This window comes from Tenebrio molitor, unplaced genomic scaffold, assembly GCF_963966145.1.
Source record: "Tenebrio molitor unplaced genomic scaffold, icTenMoli1.1 SCAFFOLD_893, whole genome shotgun sequence".
NCBI lineage: Eukaryota > Metazoa > Arthropoda > Insecta > Coleoptera > Tenebrionidae > Tenebrio > Tenebrio molitor.
The window spans coordinates 1-14820 of NW_027184280.1; the positions used below are offsets into that span (position 1 = coordinate 1).

The 14820-nt window shown below is 40.4% G+C and overlaps 2 non-coding genes across 2 annotated transcripts; both read left to right on the plus strand.

The window, feature by feature from the left end:
- Positions 1 to 1413: 1413 nt before the first annotated feature.
- On the plus strand, positions 1414 to 1533 carry LOC138141089 (5S ribosomal RNA). Its single transcript, XR_011162980.1, has one exon. It is a non-coding gene; the product is annotated as a 5S ribosomal RNA (ribosomal RNA).
- Positions 1534 to 11698: 10165 nt separating this feature from the next.
- On the plus strand, positions 11699 to 11818 carry LOC138141090 (5S ribosomal RNA). Its single transcript, XR_011162981.1, has one exon. It is a non-coding gene; the product is annotated as a 5S ribosomal RNA (ribosomal RNA).
- The last annotated feature ends 3002 nt before the right edge of the window (positions 11819 to 14820 follow it).

Consider the following 14820-nt stretch of genomic DNA (forward strand, 5'->3'; position numbering starts at 1 on the left):
CACTTGCTCACACACGTACACTTCGAGCACCTCGTGAACGAGAATTGAACAAAAAAATTTTCTAAGTCTTTATAAAATAGTCGCCACTGCGGACGGAAGACTGAACGCGCACCGCGTCCGCCGTCGAAGAAATTGCAGGCCTCGGAATCGTTGCCCGCGTGATGGCATCGTCCTCTTTCCTCGATCACCATCGCCACCGTGTGATCAAGCTGGCCGAACTCGGTTTCCGAAGTTTCCCTGGAGATAGCGAAGTTCGTCTCGGAACGTCGGTGGGTTTCGAATCAGGTACACGCCCCTCCAACCACCAGCCCTAAATCCGGGTCGTCACGGTTTCGATTCGGGACCGACGGTTTACGTCGGCGGTGCGGGGTAGACGCGTCGATTCCGGGAATCCATATTTCGTTCGCCGAAATATTGGTCCATCTCTTCCCGGAATACCGCGCCACCTTCTCGATTTTACGACATCTTCGCGTCGCCAAACGCTTCCGAAACGGTCGAAGCACAGAAAGGACCTGGTGTTCGAACCGAGGCAATTCCGACAACAGGATGCCGCGAACCGCCTCTCCGACGTTCAGGTCGATCGTTTTCGGCGGAAGTTGAAACGGGACGAGTCGACGACGGGTCCCGTTGCCGTCCGGACCCTTCGGGACGGCCGAAAGTCCGTCGAGAGGATCATCCGAAAGGAGACGGTCTTCATCGTCCGACCGATGCCGCACCTACGAGTTTTCCGATATTTTCTTCGACGGATCTTCAGGTTTTCTTCCTTTCTTCCGTCTTTCTCTCTTCGTAATTTCCGTGTCCGACCTGCGTCGTCCGAAGTCGGGGTGAAGATCGAAGAAAAAACGCCAAAAATAACAACTCGTCAGCCACGCACACCGCGTTCGAATGTCTAACGGTCCAACTTGGATTTTCGAAGATCGCCGAATCCGAGGGACGATAAATAATAATAATAATAATAATAATGGTAATAAATAATAATGTTAATAATAATAATAATGATATGATGATTATAACGATAATTATTATAGATAGGTAAATAGAAACACAGGTCTCCTCTCGAAAATCGGAACTTCCTGATATTACTTACATATTTCGGTCGATCCAAATGTGGGAATCTCGTCGTCGTCGGAGCAAGCAGCGCGGTAGGTGGGGTGAAATTCTGGATTTTCCACCGCCGCCGGCGGTCGAAAAATGTGCGACGCGGGAGATCGCCAGTCCGTCTAGTAGTCTCTCTTGTCGTTAGAGCGTGACGTGGTGGTTGTTGTGGGATTTCCCGTTAGTTCGGTCCGACGTCGGTCGTCAGAGGGGTAAGTGCATACGGAAACGAAACGCATCGCGTTTTGATGTTCATATTCGTGCATCGGAATGTTAAAAGCAATATATTTTACACCAACGATCACACCTAAACACCACGGCAACGGCCATACCACGTTGAAAAGCACCGGTTCTCGTCCGATCACCGAAGTTAAGCAACGTCGGGCGCGGTCAGTACTTGGATGGGTGACCGCTTGGGAACACCGCGTGCCGTTGCCCCCCAACACTTTTTGTTTTTTTTTGAAATCCATAGCAACCACCGAACCGATTTGTTTTTCGTGCAGGTATTCGGAAACATGCACAGACCCGTATAATGTAGATTCATAGCTTTAAGTACTAGATAATTAAGAAAACAATTTTTTTTGTCGATTAATTGTAAACAATTGCAGAATAAAAACTCGTCAAACGGTAAAGGTTGTCGTTCGATCACCGAAGGTAAGCCACGCGGGCAGCGGTCAGCACTTGGACGGGTGACCGGTTCATTATATTCCTTCCGTGAGTTTAACAAAGATAACATATGCAAATGTCGTAAGTGCGACGAGGAAGACGGCGATCTTTTAATGTAAAAAAAATATATATTAGGTTACGCGTACATGCCACTTTGACTGCTGCTTTATTTTTTTGGTTTTTAAATAATTAGAGATCTGAATTCAACATATCAGTTCTATGTTATAATGGACAGACAATGTTGTATTCTTGGCCCCTAACACGTTAAGACCAACATAAAAACTAGAATAACTTACCATTCGTTAAACGTTAAACAATTTCGAACCACGTTTTTTTGAGCTCGAACAAACTCATAACACAACACTCATTTATTAGTCACTGGACCATTGTAAAACGAGAAGAGAGAAAAACCATGCGAAACTATTTTTAAAACGAAGAGAATAAAGGTTTTAAATGGTAGGGCTGTATGACAGACTTGTCAATTATCGTGGGGGGTACGGCTGAGATTTATGACGAAATCGAGCGGCGCCGGCGGTCGGTCACTTTCACGAAAGAGGTCTAAACACGGGTCGTTTACGATACCCTCTGGTTACTAGAAAAGTTCTAGACAGATGTTTGTCGGCTTTTCGAGGTATTTATTTGTGAGTCCAAAGACTCAATGGAGTAATATCGGACTGAAATTCCAAGATTTTGCTGTGTAATCCAAAAAACTATGTTCCTCGTAACATTTAACGATGTGTTAATTCAACTATTATTTTAATTTTTCGTATACGTATTTATACTAAAAAGTACAGCGCTTCCAACAGTGAATTGTGAATTGAAAATGTTTCAAAGAAAGATCGATAGTTTTGAAAAAAATTACATATTAATAAATTTAGATAGATTTAGAAGTATACATTGCACTTACTTTTCAAAATTATTGTACTTCTGATTTGGTTGAAATAACATAATATGTAGCAGTCATAGTCTTGTGTACATTGCAGTCGCGGCTGGTGTTGGGTAAAACCTTTATTTTTTAGGGGGTCATTACCCAAATGACCTCATGGACCAGCCGTTCCTGTTAGGTTTTATATATCAAATTGATTCGTCTGTCTTTTTCATCATGCCTTCGAAAAGCGAGCTCCTGTTTCGCCAAAGTAACTGTGACGTCAATTAAATACGATAATAAAATTCGGTTTTTCCGAACTTATTGTGAGTGAGAGCAGTGAGAGCATCTTCTTTTCGTATCCCACCTCCACCCGGCGGCAGTAGTGCAGTGCTTATCAACATAATTACCGGCGTCTCGCCTCCACATTTTGACTTTTTTGTGTTTTATGTGTTCTCTAAGTCCAAAATTTTTAAATTTTTAAAAAGAGATTGCGGTACTATTCCTGTTGCTGAAATTATAATAATATATTTATTAATTTTTGTATTATATGTCTGTGTTATATTGTGTGAATTTGGAACAGCTATATCTAAAAGATATGCTTGCTTTTGTTGTTTATTTAAAATAATAATGTCTGGTCTGTTATGCTGAATGTGAATGTCAGTTAAAACTGTGCGATCAAAATATAATTTGTAATTGTCATTTTCTAAACAACTTTCTGGTTTATAAATGTAATGTGGTTGTGTATCCTTTAATAAATTGAATTTAACTGCTAAATTCATGTGTATAATTTTTGCGAATATATCATGACGTTTTTTATATTCGCTGTGAGCCAAAACGGTGCAAGATCTTGTATTGCAAATATAAAACCCTCAGCTCTTTAAAATATCTCCCATGTAAAGACTTTTGTTTTATATTTGCTATAGTGTCATATCACGAGCTCTATTGAGAAAATAATTTTTTAGTGAAGCAATTTGATTGTGTTGTAGAATTTCTAGATTTGAAAAACCCCTACCACCATTTTCGCGTGGTAAATTAAATCTTTCAACAGCAGATTTGGGGTGATGTTTACAAAATTTTGTAAAGAGAACTCTAGTTTGAATATTTATATTCTTTAAATTAGTTTTGGACCATTTTATAACACCAAAAGAATAGATTTAATTTGATTTGATTGATTAATACCTAAATATTTATAAAATTCTCCTTTATTTAAATTTTTAATGATTTCTCCTTCTTTAGTTATATATTCTAAATTTTCGTAATGACCACGACATATTGATTGATTTTCAGTTATTGTTAAGTTTTATGTCATCCATATAAAGAAGGTGATTTAATTTAATATTAATTTTATAAATTTTAAGAATTTTAATTAACCATGAATGTGGTACTGAATCATAGGCTTTTTTGTAGTCTATGAATTGTTGTTGCATTATTTTCCAAACGTTTGAGACTTAAAATATTCGTCAAATGTTCTTCTTTTTTTAAATCAGAATACCCCTGACAAATCCGAACATTTTGTTTTGCGGTAGATAAAAGTAAACATGGGCCAAGACAGAATATTAATATTCGGTGTGGAATTTTCCTGCGTTCTTGTTCATTTCTATCGAAGTGCTCACGAAAAGTTGTGAATATCAACACTTTGTAATTGTCGTAGTGAAAAATAAAAAAGATAGCTATGGGGCACAACTTATTTCGCACTTCATTAGAAAAGTAACAGTATTAAAATAAAAAAAATATTTTTCTAAATTTCGAACGTTAGGTCTATCCTGACCAGCCGCCAATTAGTGGTATTATTTTATTTTTTGCTGTTTTCCACAATAGTTATTTTTATATTAAATCATTGATTCAAAAAATTGAAATTAAAAATTCAAATTTTTGAAGGAACTCTGAAGTTTCAATGCAGTGACCATGTTGCTAGGTAACTAATAAAAAACAGTGCGTGAAATGAAAAACAGAAATAGTCGTATGCGTTTTGTATGGTTTCTATGGTTTCGATCTTACTAACAATGCAATGAAAATGACCCACTTCAGGCACAGATAACTATGCGTGAATTTCAATTTTTTGAATCAATTATATAAAAACAAAATTGATTTGGCGGCCGCTACACAAAAGTGGTGGGAGGCGAGAACCTGTTTCCGCCGGTCAATTTTAAAATTAATAAATTTTCCCTGGATACGTATTCGACTTATCCGGTACGAGTTATTTTTAAATTAACTTAATGGCCCGTTGCTCTTGTTCTTTTTACATTGAATATGCGATGTTTTGGCATCGTTAGCAATAGTACAATACTCACGCATTTTTAATCTAAAATTAACAAAACTTGAATGGATCGGGATTATCACACTTCTGAATTGAAGTTTTCATTCGTTTAAAATATAATTGATAGTAATACGTAATGCGGATTGCCTAAACGTTGCTTCCATCACGTCAACATCACACATTCACGTTCGCCCGTAGAAATGGCGTGATGCACACGAAATCGATCCAAAAAGGCTCATAATATTTGTGTCACGCGAATCTACGTCGAAAACTAGAAAAAAAAAAAATTCAATTCGAATTTCAATAATCGAAACGATGCGTCGTCGATACTAAACGTAGGTAGTAACTAAAGTGTGATCGGGTGCGATAAAAGTGTCCGTCAATAATCATCATCCGACAATCATTTAATAGACGAACGCTAATTTTTGGCACTCACTCGGACGACAGAACCAGTCCAGACGGAAACCGGGGCGCGGGGTGGGTGGGTGGTTGTATGTCCGTGAATCTGTCCGGCGCGCGTCAACATTTCAGTTATCGTCGCGAGAGTTAAAACGAAAGGTGGTTAGTGTGAAAGTGACGTTTTTTCGTGGAGACACGTTACGAAGGGTGAGTACCTAATATAATATAAAACCAACCGAAAACCCACAATAGTGCCCCGGTTTATTATCGTGAATAGGTGTTTGGTAAATATTTTCTGTATTCCAACTAGCAAGTCTTTTATCAAAAAACTCCGGCAACATGGCTATTGTGGTATTGTTGATACCACCTAACTGAAGAACTTAGTTAATAACTAAGTCGACGATTTTATCGGGAAATTGAACGGAGAAACAAAAATAGCTCTTAGCGACAGTTGCCTGAAGTCGCAAATAACGGCGATTGACGAAATCACGTTTTTTTTATTTTAATTCCAATGAACAATACACAGGGTCACAATTATCTGTTATGTATTCTATAATGTTTTGCAAAGTAAATAATGTGAGTTGTCATGCGTAATATTAATTAGCTAAGTAATTTTTGCAAGTATTTTATGTCAGATATGCAATGTATAATAACGTAATGTTGCAAAGTATTTTAATTTTTATGCTAGGTAGAGATAATAACTCGACAATAACTCTTCTCTAATGAAAAAAAAAATAGAAAATGATTTAGGAACATAAAAAATCTCATTAAAACAGGAACAATTGAAATTAAAATAAACATAACATTCTGTACTAAAGTACAGTTTTGTTCACTCCTTTTTTCAAAGTCTTCTGTCCTCTCATTTGCACATACTGCTATTCCAAAACAGTGAAATTGTCTGTTTCAGGGAATCCTTAACGTTCCTTGCTAATGTCAACAACGTTTTCGATGAAACAAAGAGTCGGAAAAATGTCGGCTCATTGTATTCAATAACATACGCGACTACAAAACCATCTGTATCATTTGTAGGAATCGCGGTTTTTTCGATGAGAATTCGTTCTAATTTTTTCTTTCTTAAAAAAGCTAAGTAATTTTAATTTCACTAAAGATGAACATTTAGGCTATATGCTGGGTAATGCAAATCCATCAACCATCAACTAGGTTGTTCAGCAGATGTACGATTGTTTATTTGATTTCTTCTTCCGAAGAGTTGTATTCTGGCAAAATAGAAATTTATTCATAACATAACCTCAATCAACTAAATTATTTCGAATACAATAACCACATAACTACAAGTTGGATAGGCATGGGTGCAAAATACCGATAATGCATGAAACCTAATAATAATAATAATGACATAATAAAAGTTAATTAAAAATCGCTGTTTCACGTCTTTTTCTTTTTTGTTCGAGAGTTTTTGTGGTTCTGAAAAGAACCGTTTATAAATGTGTCGAAAACGAAAAACATCTATTTCGAACTGGTGTACTTGGTGACGGCTTTGGTACCTTCGGAGACGGCGTGCTTGGCCAACTCACCGGGCAACAACAGACGCACGGCAGTTTGAATTTCTCTGCTGGTGATCGTCGAACGTTTGTTGTAGTGTGCCAGACGGGAAGCTTCAGCGGCGATACGTTCGAAGATGTCGTTCACGAAACTGTTCATTATGCTCATAGCCTTACTAGAGATACCGGTGTCGGGATGGACTTGTTTCAACACCTTGTAGATGTAGATGGCATAGCTCTCCTTCCTCCTGCGCTTCTTTTTTTTGTCGCTCTTGGAAATGTTCTTCTGAGCTTTCCCGGCCTTCTTGGCTGCCTTACCACTTGTCTTCGGCGGCATTTTTCAATTCAATTCGATTCAACAAACTCGCGAACTGCTCTGACTCGTGTGCGTGCGTTAACTTTGCACCACCACCTTTCTGATAGGTAGTGTGTTCACCAGAACCCCACCTGAAAACGGGCTCCCACCAATCGTCACGTCCTATTCTCCTATCACGGAGGCTATAAATTCGAAGCACAGCTACCAGCTTTTACAATCGACGAGTCCCGTCCGTCAGTTTTATTACTTCTCGTGGTGTCTAACGAACGAACTTAAAATGTCAGGTCGCGGTAAAGGAGGTAAAGTGAAGGGAAAAGCGAAATCCCGTTCGAGCCGTGCCGGTCTCCAGTTTCCGGTGGGTAGGATACATCGTCTTCTCAGAAAAGGAAATTACGCGGAACGCGTCGGTGCGGGAGCTCCCGTCTATTTGGCCGCCGTCATGGAGTACTTAGCCGCCGAAGTTCTAGAATTGGCAGGAAACGCTGCCCGTGACAACAAGAAGACACGTATTATACCGCGTCATCTGCAGCTGGCCATCAGAAACGACGAGGAATTGAACAAACTCCTGTCCGGAGTTACGATCGCCCAAGGCGGTGTCTTACCCAACATTCAGGCCGTACTTTTACCCAAAAAAACCGAGAAGAAACCTTAAACGAACGATCGATCCATCTCCGTGGCGAAAACTCAAAATATCGGCCCTTCTCAGGGCCACTATAGCTTTTTTTTTTCGTAAAATGACCGATGCATCTTTTCTTTTTGTATTATTATCATTTACGACTGCAATGCCAAAAGGAAAGCAAGGGGTGTTTACGATCTTGGTACATTTATCAGGTAGTCAGTTAGTAATAATTGTCCGTTGTTTCTCGAAAGAACATCATGTTTCTTTTTTTTCCTCTTATTTTTATTTTGTGGTTCTGAAAAGAACCGATTTTGTATTTCGTATTTTATTCTGGTTTTCTCGAACGGTGAAGAGCGCCAGGAAATTAACCTCCGAAACCGTAGAGGGTGCGTCCTTGACGTTTCAAAGCGTAGACGACGTCCATCGCTGTCACGGTTTTACGTTTGGCGTGTTCCGTGTAGGTGACGGCATCTCGGATGACATTTTCCAAGAACACTTTCAGGACTCCGCGAGTTTCTTCGTAGATCAAACCGGAAATACGTTTCACGCCGCCACGACGAGCCAATCTTCTGATAGCGGGTTTCGTGATGCCCTGGATGTTGTCACGCAGGACTTTGCGATGACGCTTCGCTCCTCCTTTTCCCAATCCTTTGCCTCCTTTACCGCGACCGGTCATCTTTTCAGATTATTTCAACTGACACAAAATACCTGCACACCTCGTCCCTAGGAAGTCAACTACCGCAAAATTTCAACTAACGGAGCCTTATATAGATTCAACGGTTCACCATCGACCAATCGACGAAGTCAGCCGTTGACTTTGTTCACGTATAAAAGTACAATTTAATATGGCGGAATTTTTAGTACCCGTTTACCTTTCGACGCGTGCACGTCTAACGATCGTCAGAGTCGATTTTAATAATTGTCAGTTTTGTTTTTCATTCGTTTCATTCGAAATGGCCAGGACCAAGCAGACCGCACGCAAGTCCACCGGAGGAAAAGCCCCCAGGAAACAACTGGCTACCAAAGCGGCCAGGAAAAGCGCTCCCGCCACTGGCGGCGTCAAGAAGCCCCACCGTTACAGACCTGGTACCGTGGCTCTGCGTGAGATCCGTCGTTACCAGAAAAGTACCGAGTTGCTCATCCGCAAGCTTCCCTTTCAACGTTTGGTGAGGGAGATCGCTCAGGATTTCAAAACCGATTTGCGCTTCCAAAGCTCCGCCGTGATGGCCCTCCAGGAAGCGAGCGAAGCTTACTTGGTCGGTCTGTTCGAGGACACGAATTTGTGCGCCATCCACGCCAAACGTGTAACCATCATGCCAAAGGACATCCAACTTGCCAGACGTATTCGGGGTGAACGCGCTTAAATTTTTCCACATCGTGTTTCGGAAGAACAACACGAAACACGAATTTTATAACAAAAAAATCGGTTCTTTTCAGAACCTCAAACTTTACAGGCAAAAAAAAAAATATATCGCCCTTCAACCGGAAATGAATAAAATAAAAATGTCAATAATCGGTCGGTCCTCTCGATTCGGGTTGGGTTGCGGTCGTTCGTAAAATTTTATTGCATCCTGTCATCACCTACCTGCCAGCTGATGCTATCTATTTTATTTGGTTTCGCCGTAAGGATAGTTTTATTTCTTTTTTTCGTCGTAGATTATCGTGTGGCCCTGAAAAGGGCCATTTGTGCGTGCCCCGTTGCCGGTAGTACGATGATGACGTCGGAACGAGGCACAGCCGAACGAACATGAGTCGAGTATCCATCCACGTTTCTCACTTTTTCCTCTTCGGCGAAGCGGCCTTTTTCACCTTGACAGGAATGGCTTTGGCTGTCTTGGGTTTGGGTGCTTTGGGTTTTTTAGTCGGACCAGCCTTGTTAGATTTCTTCGCTTTGGAAGGCGATCGGGGTTTCGGGGCGGCTCTAGTTTTCTTTTCTGCCGAGGAGGCGGCCGATTTCTTGGCTTTCGCTGCGGCGGCGGAGGCAGCGACGGCGCTCTTCTTTTCGGCAGCAGTCTTCTTCGCTTTGGGGGAGGCTTGTTTTTTGGCTGTCTTCGAGGAAGCCTTGTCGGAAGTCGTCGCGACGGCGGTACGTTTGGCGGATGATTTTTTCGTCTTGGATGCGGCGGACGAAGCGGGTTTCCTCTTGTCGGAGGCGGAGGCGACTTTGGCACCACCGGAGGTGGACGAGGCGAGCTTGAACGAACCCGACGCGCCCTTACCTTTCGTCTGAACCAGAGATCCCGACGCCACGGCGCCTTTCAGATATTTCTTGATGAAAGGGGCGACCTTTTCGGCGTCGACTTTGTAATTTGCGGCGACGAACTTCTTGATGGCCTGAAGAGACGATCCTCCGCGTTCCTTGAGTCCCTTGATGGCGTTGTTTACCATCTCGGATGTCGGAGGATGGGACGGTTTCGCCCTGGGATTTTTCGCTTTTTTCTCTTTCTTCGCGTGGGATTGAGGGGTGGCAGCGGAACCGGTGGTGACCGATGATGCTGTTTGATTTTCGACGTCGGCCATCTTTCACGTTAAAACGTTAAAAGTTAATAATAATTATTGAAAAAACACTTGCTCACACACGTACACTTCGAGCACCTCGTGAACGAGAATTGAACAAAAAAATTTTCTAAGTCTTTATAAAATAGTCGCCACTGCGGACGGAAGACTGAACGCGCACCGCGTCCGCCGTCGAAGAAATTGCAGGCCTCGGAATCGTTGCCCGCGTGATGGCATCGTCCTCTTTCCTCGATCACCATCGCCACCGTGTGATCAAGCTGGCCGAACTCGGTTTCCGAAGTTTCCCTGGAGATAGCGAAGTTCGTCTCGGAACGTCGGTGGGTTTCGAATCAGGTACACGCCCCTCCAACCACCAGCCCTAAATCCGGGTCGTCACGGTTTCGATTCGGGACCGACGGTTTACGTCGGCGGTGCGGGGTAGACGCGTCGATTCCGGGAATCCATATTTCGTTCGCCGAAATATTGGTCCATCTCTTCCCGGAATACCGCGCCACCTTCTCGATTTTACGACATCTTCGCGTCGCCAAACGCTTCCGAAACGGTCGAAGCACAGAAAGGACCTGGTGTTCGAACCGAGGCAATTCCGACAACAGGATGCCGCGAACCGCCTCTCCGACGTTCAGGTCGATCGTTTTCGGCGGAAGTTGAAACGGGACGAGTCGACGACGGGTCCCGTTGCCGTCCGGACCCTTCGGGACGGCCGAAAGTCCGTCGAGAGGATCATCCGAAAGGAGACGGTCTTCATCGTCCGACCGATGCCGCACCTACGAGTTTTCCGATATTTTCTTCGACGGATCTTCAGGTTTTCTTCCTTTCTTCCGTCTTTCTCTCTTCGTAATTTCGTGTCCGACCTGCGTCGTCCGAAGTCGGGGTGAAGATCGAAGAAAAAACGCCAAAAATAACAACTCGTCAGCCACGCACACCGCGTTCGAATGTCTAACGGTCCAACTTGGATTTTCGAAGATCGCCGAATCCGAGGGACGATAAATAATAATAATAATAATAATAATGGTAATAAATAATAATGTTAATAATAATAATAATGATATGATGATTATAACGATAATTATTATAGATAGGTAAATAGAAACACAGGTCTCCTCTCGAAAATCGGAACTTCCTGATATTACTTACATATTTCGGTCGATCCAAATGTGGGAATCTCGTCGTCGTCGGAGCAAGCAGCGCGGTAGGTGGGGTGAAATTCTGGATTTTCCACCGCCGCCGGCGGTCGAAAAATGTGCGACGCGGGAGATCGCCAGTCCGTCTAGTAGTCTCTCTTGTCGTTAGAGCGTGACGTGGTGGTTGTTGTGGGATTTCCCGTTAGTTCGGTCCGACGTCGGTCGTCAGAGGGTAAGTGCATACGGAAACGAAACGCATCGCGTTTTGATGTTCATATTCGTGCATCGGAATGTTAAAAGCAATATATTTTACACCAACGATCACACCTAAACACCACGGCAACGGCCATACCACGTTGAAAAGCACCGGTTCTCGTCCGATCACCGAAGTTAAGCAACGTCGGGCGCGGTCAGTACTTGGATGGGTGACCGCTTGGGAACACCGCGTGCCGTTGCCCCCCAACACTTTTTGTTTTTTTTTGAAATCCATAGCAACCACCGAACCGATTTGTTTTTCGTGCAGGTATTCGGAAACATGCACAGACCCGTATAATGTAGATTCATAGCTTTAAGTACTAGATAATTAAGAAAACAATTTTTTTTGTCGATTAATTGTAAACAATTGCAGAATAAAAACTCGTCAAACGGTAAAGGTTGTCGTTCGATCACCGAAGGTAAGCCACGCGGGCAGCGGTCAGCACTTGGACGGGTGACCGGTTCATTATATTCCTTCCGTGAGTTTAACAAAGATAACATATGCAAATGTCGTAAGTGCGACGAGGAAGACGGCGATCTTTTAATGTAAAAAAAATATATATTAGGTTACGCGTACATGCCACTTTGACTGCTGCTTTATTTTTTTGGTTTTTAAATAATTAGAGATCTGAATTCAACATATCAGTTCTATGTTATAATGGACAGACAATGTTGTATTCTTGGCCCCTAACACGTTAAGACCAACATAAAAACTAGAATAACTTACCATTCGTTAAACGTTAAACAATTTCGAACCACGTTTTTTTGAGCTCGAACAAACTCATAACACAACACTCATTTATTAGTCACTGGACCATTGTAAAACGAGAAGAGAGAAAAACCATGCGAAACTATTTTTAAAACGAAGAGAATAAAGGTTTTAAATGGTAGGGCTGTATGACAGACTTGTCAATTATCGTGGGGGGTACGGCTGAGATTTATGACGAAATCGAGCGGCGCCGGCGGTCGGTCACTTTCACGAAAGAGGTCTAAACACGGGTCGTTTACGATACCCTCTGGTTACTAGAAAAGTTCTAGACAGATGTTTGTCGGCTTTTCGAGGTATTTATTTGTGAGTCCAAAGACTCAATGGAGTAATATCGGACTGAAATTCCAAGATTTTGCTGTGTAATCCAAAAAACTATGTTCCTCGTAACATTTAACGATGTGTTAATTCAACTATTATTTTAATTTTTCGTATACGTATTTATACTAAAAAGTACAGCGCTTCCAACAGTGAATTGTGAATTGAAAATGTTTCAAAGAAAGATCGATAGTTTTGAAAAAAATTACATATTAATAAATTTAGATAGATTTAGAAGTATACATTGCACTTACTTTTCAAAATTATTGTACTTCTGATTTGGTTGAAATAACATAATATGTAGCAGTCATAGTCTTGTGTACATTGCAGTCGCGGCTGGTGTTGTTGGGTAAAACCTTTATTTTTTAGGGGGTCATTACCCAAATGACCTCATGGACCAGCCGTTCCTGTTAGGTTTTATATATCAAATTGATTCGTCTGTCTTTTTCATCATGCCTTCGAAAAGCGAGCTCCTGTTTCGCCAAAGTAACTGTGACGTCAATTAAATACGATAATAAAATTCGGTTTTTCCGAACTTATTGTGAGTGAGAGCAGTGAGAGCATCTTCTTTTCGTATCCCACCTCCACCCGGCGGCAGTAGTGCAGTGCTTATCAACATAATTACCGGCGTCTCGCCTCCACATTTTGACTTTTTTGTGTTTTATGTGTTCTCTAAGTCCAAAATTTTTAAATTTTTAAAAAGAGATTGCGGTACTATTCCTGTTGCTGAAATTATAATAATATATTTATTAATTTTTGTATTATATGTCTGTGTTATATTGTGTGAATTTGGAACAGCTATATCTAAAAGATATGCTTGCTTTTGTTGTTTATTTAAAATAATAATGTCTGGTCTGTTATGCTGAATGTGAATGTCAGTTAAAACTGTGCGATCAAAATATAATTTGTAATTGTCATTTTCTAAACAACTTTCTGGTTTATAAATGTAATGTGGTTGTGTATCCTTTAATAAATTGAATTTAACTGCTAAATTCATGTGTATAATTTTTGCGAATATATCATGACGTTTTTTATATTCGCTGTGAGCCAAAACGGTGCAAGATCTTGTATTGCAAATATAAAACCCTCAGCTCTTTAAAATATCTCCCATGTAAAGACTTTTGTTTTATATTTGCTATAGTGTCATATCACGAGCTCTATTGAGAAAATAATTTTTTAGTGAAGCAATTTGATTGTGTTGTAGAATTTCTAGATTTGAAAAACCCCTACCACACCATTTTCGCGTGGTAAATTAAATCTTTCAACAGCAGATTTGGGGTGATGTTTACAAAATTTTGTAAAGAGAACTCTAGTTTGAATATTTATATTCTTTAAATTAGTTTTGGACCATTTTATAACACCAAAAGAATAGATTTAATTTGATTTGATTGATTAATACCTAAATATTTATAAAATTCTCCTTTATTTAAATTTTTAATGATTTCTCCTTCTTTAGTTATATATTCTAAATTTTCGTAATGACCACGACATATTGATTGATTTTCAGTTATTGTTAAGTTTTATGTCATCCATATAAAGAAGGTGATTTAATTTAATATTAATTTTATAAATTTTAAGAATTTTAATTAACCATGAATGTGGTACTGAATCATAGGCTTTTTTGTAGTCTATGAATTGTTGTTGCATTATTTTCCAAACGTTTGAGACTTAAAATATTCGTCAAATGTTCTTCTTTTTTTAAATCAGAATACCCCTGACAAATCCGAACATTTTGTTTTGCGGTAGATAAAAGTAAACATGGGCCAAGACAGAATATTAATATTCGGTGTGGAATTTTCCTGCGTTCTTGTTCATTTCTATCGAAGTGCTCACGAAAAGTTGTGAATATCAACACTTTGTAATTGTCGTAGTGAAAAATAAAAAAGATAGCTATGGGGCACAACTTATTTCGCACTTCATTAGAAAAGTAACAGTATTAAAATAAAAAAAAATATTTTTCTAAATTTCGAACGTTAGGTCTATCCTGACCAGCCGCCAATTAGTGGTATTATTTTATTTTTTGCTGTTTTCCACAATAGTTATTTTTATATTAAATCATTGATTCAAAAAATTGAAATTAAAAATTCAAATTTTTGAAGGAACTCTGAAGTTTCAATGCAG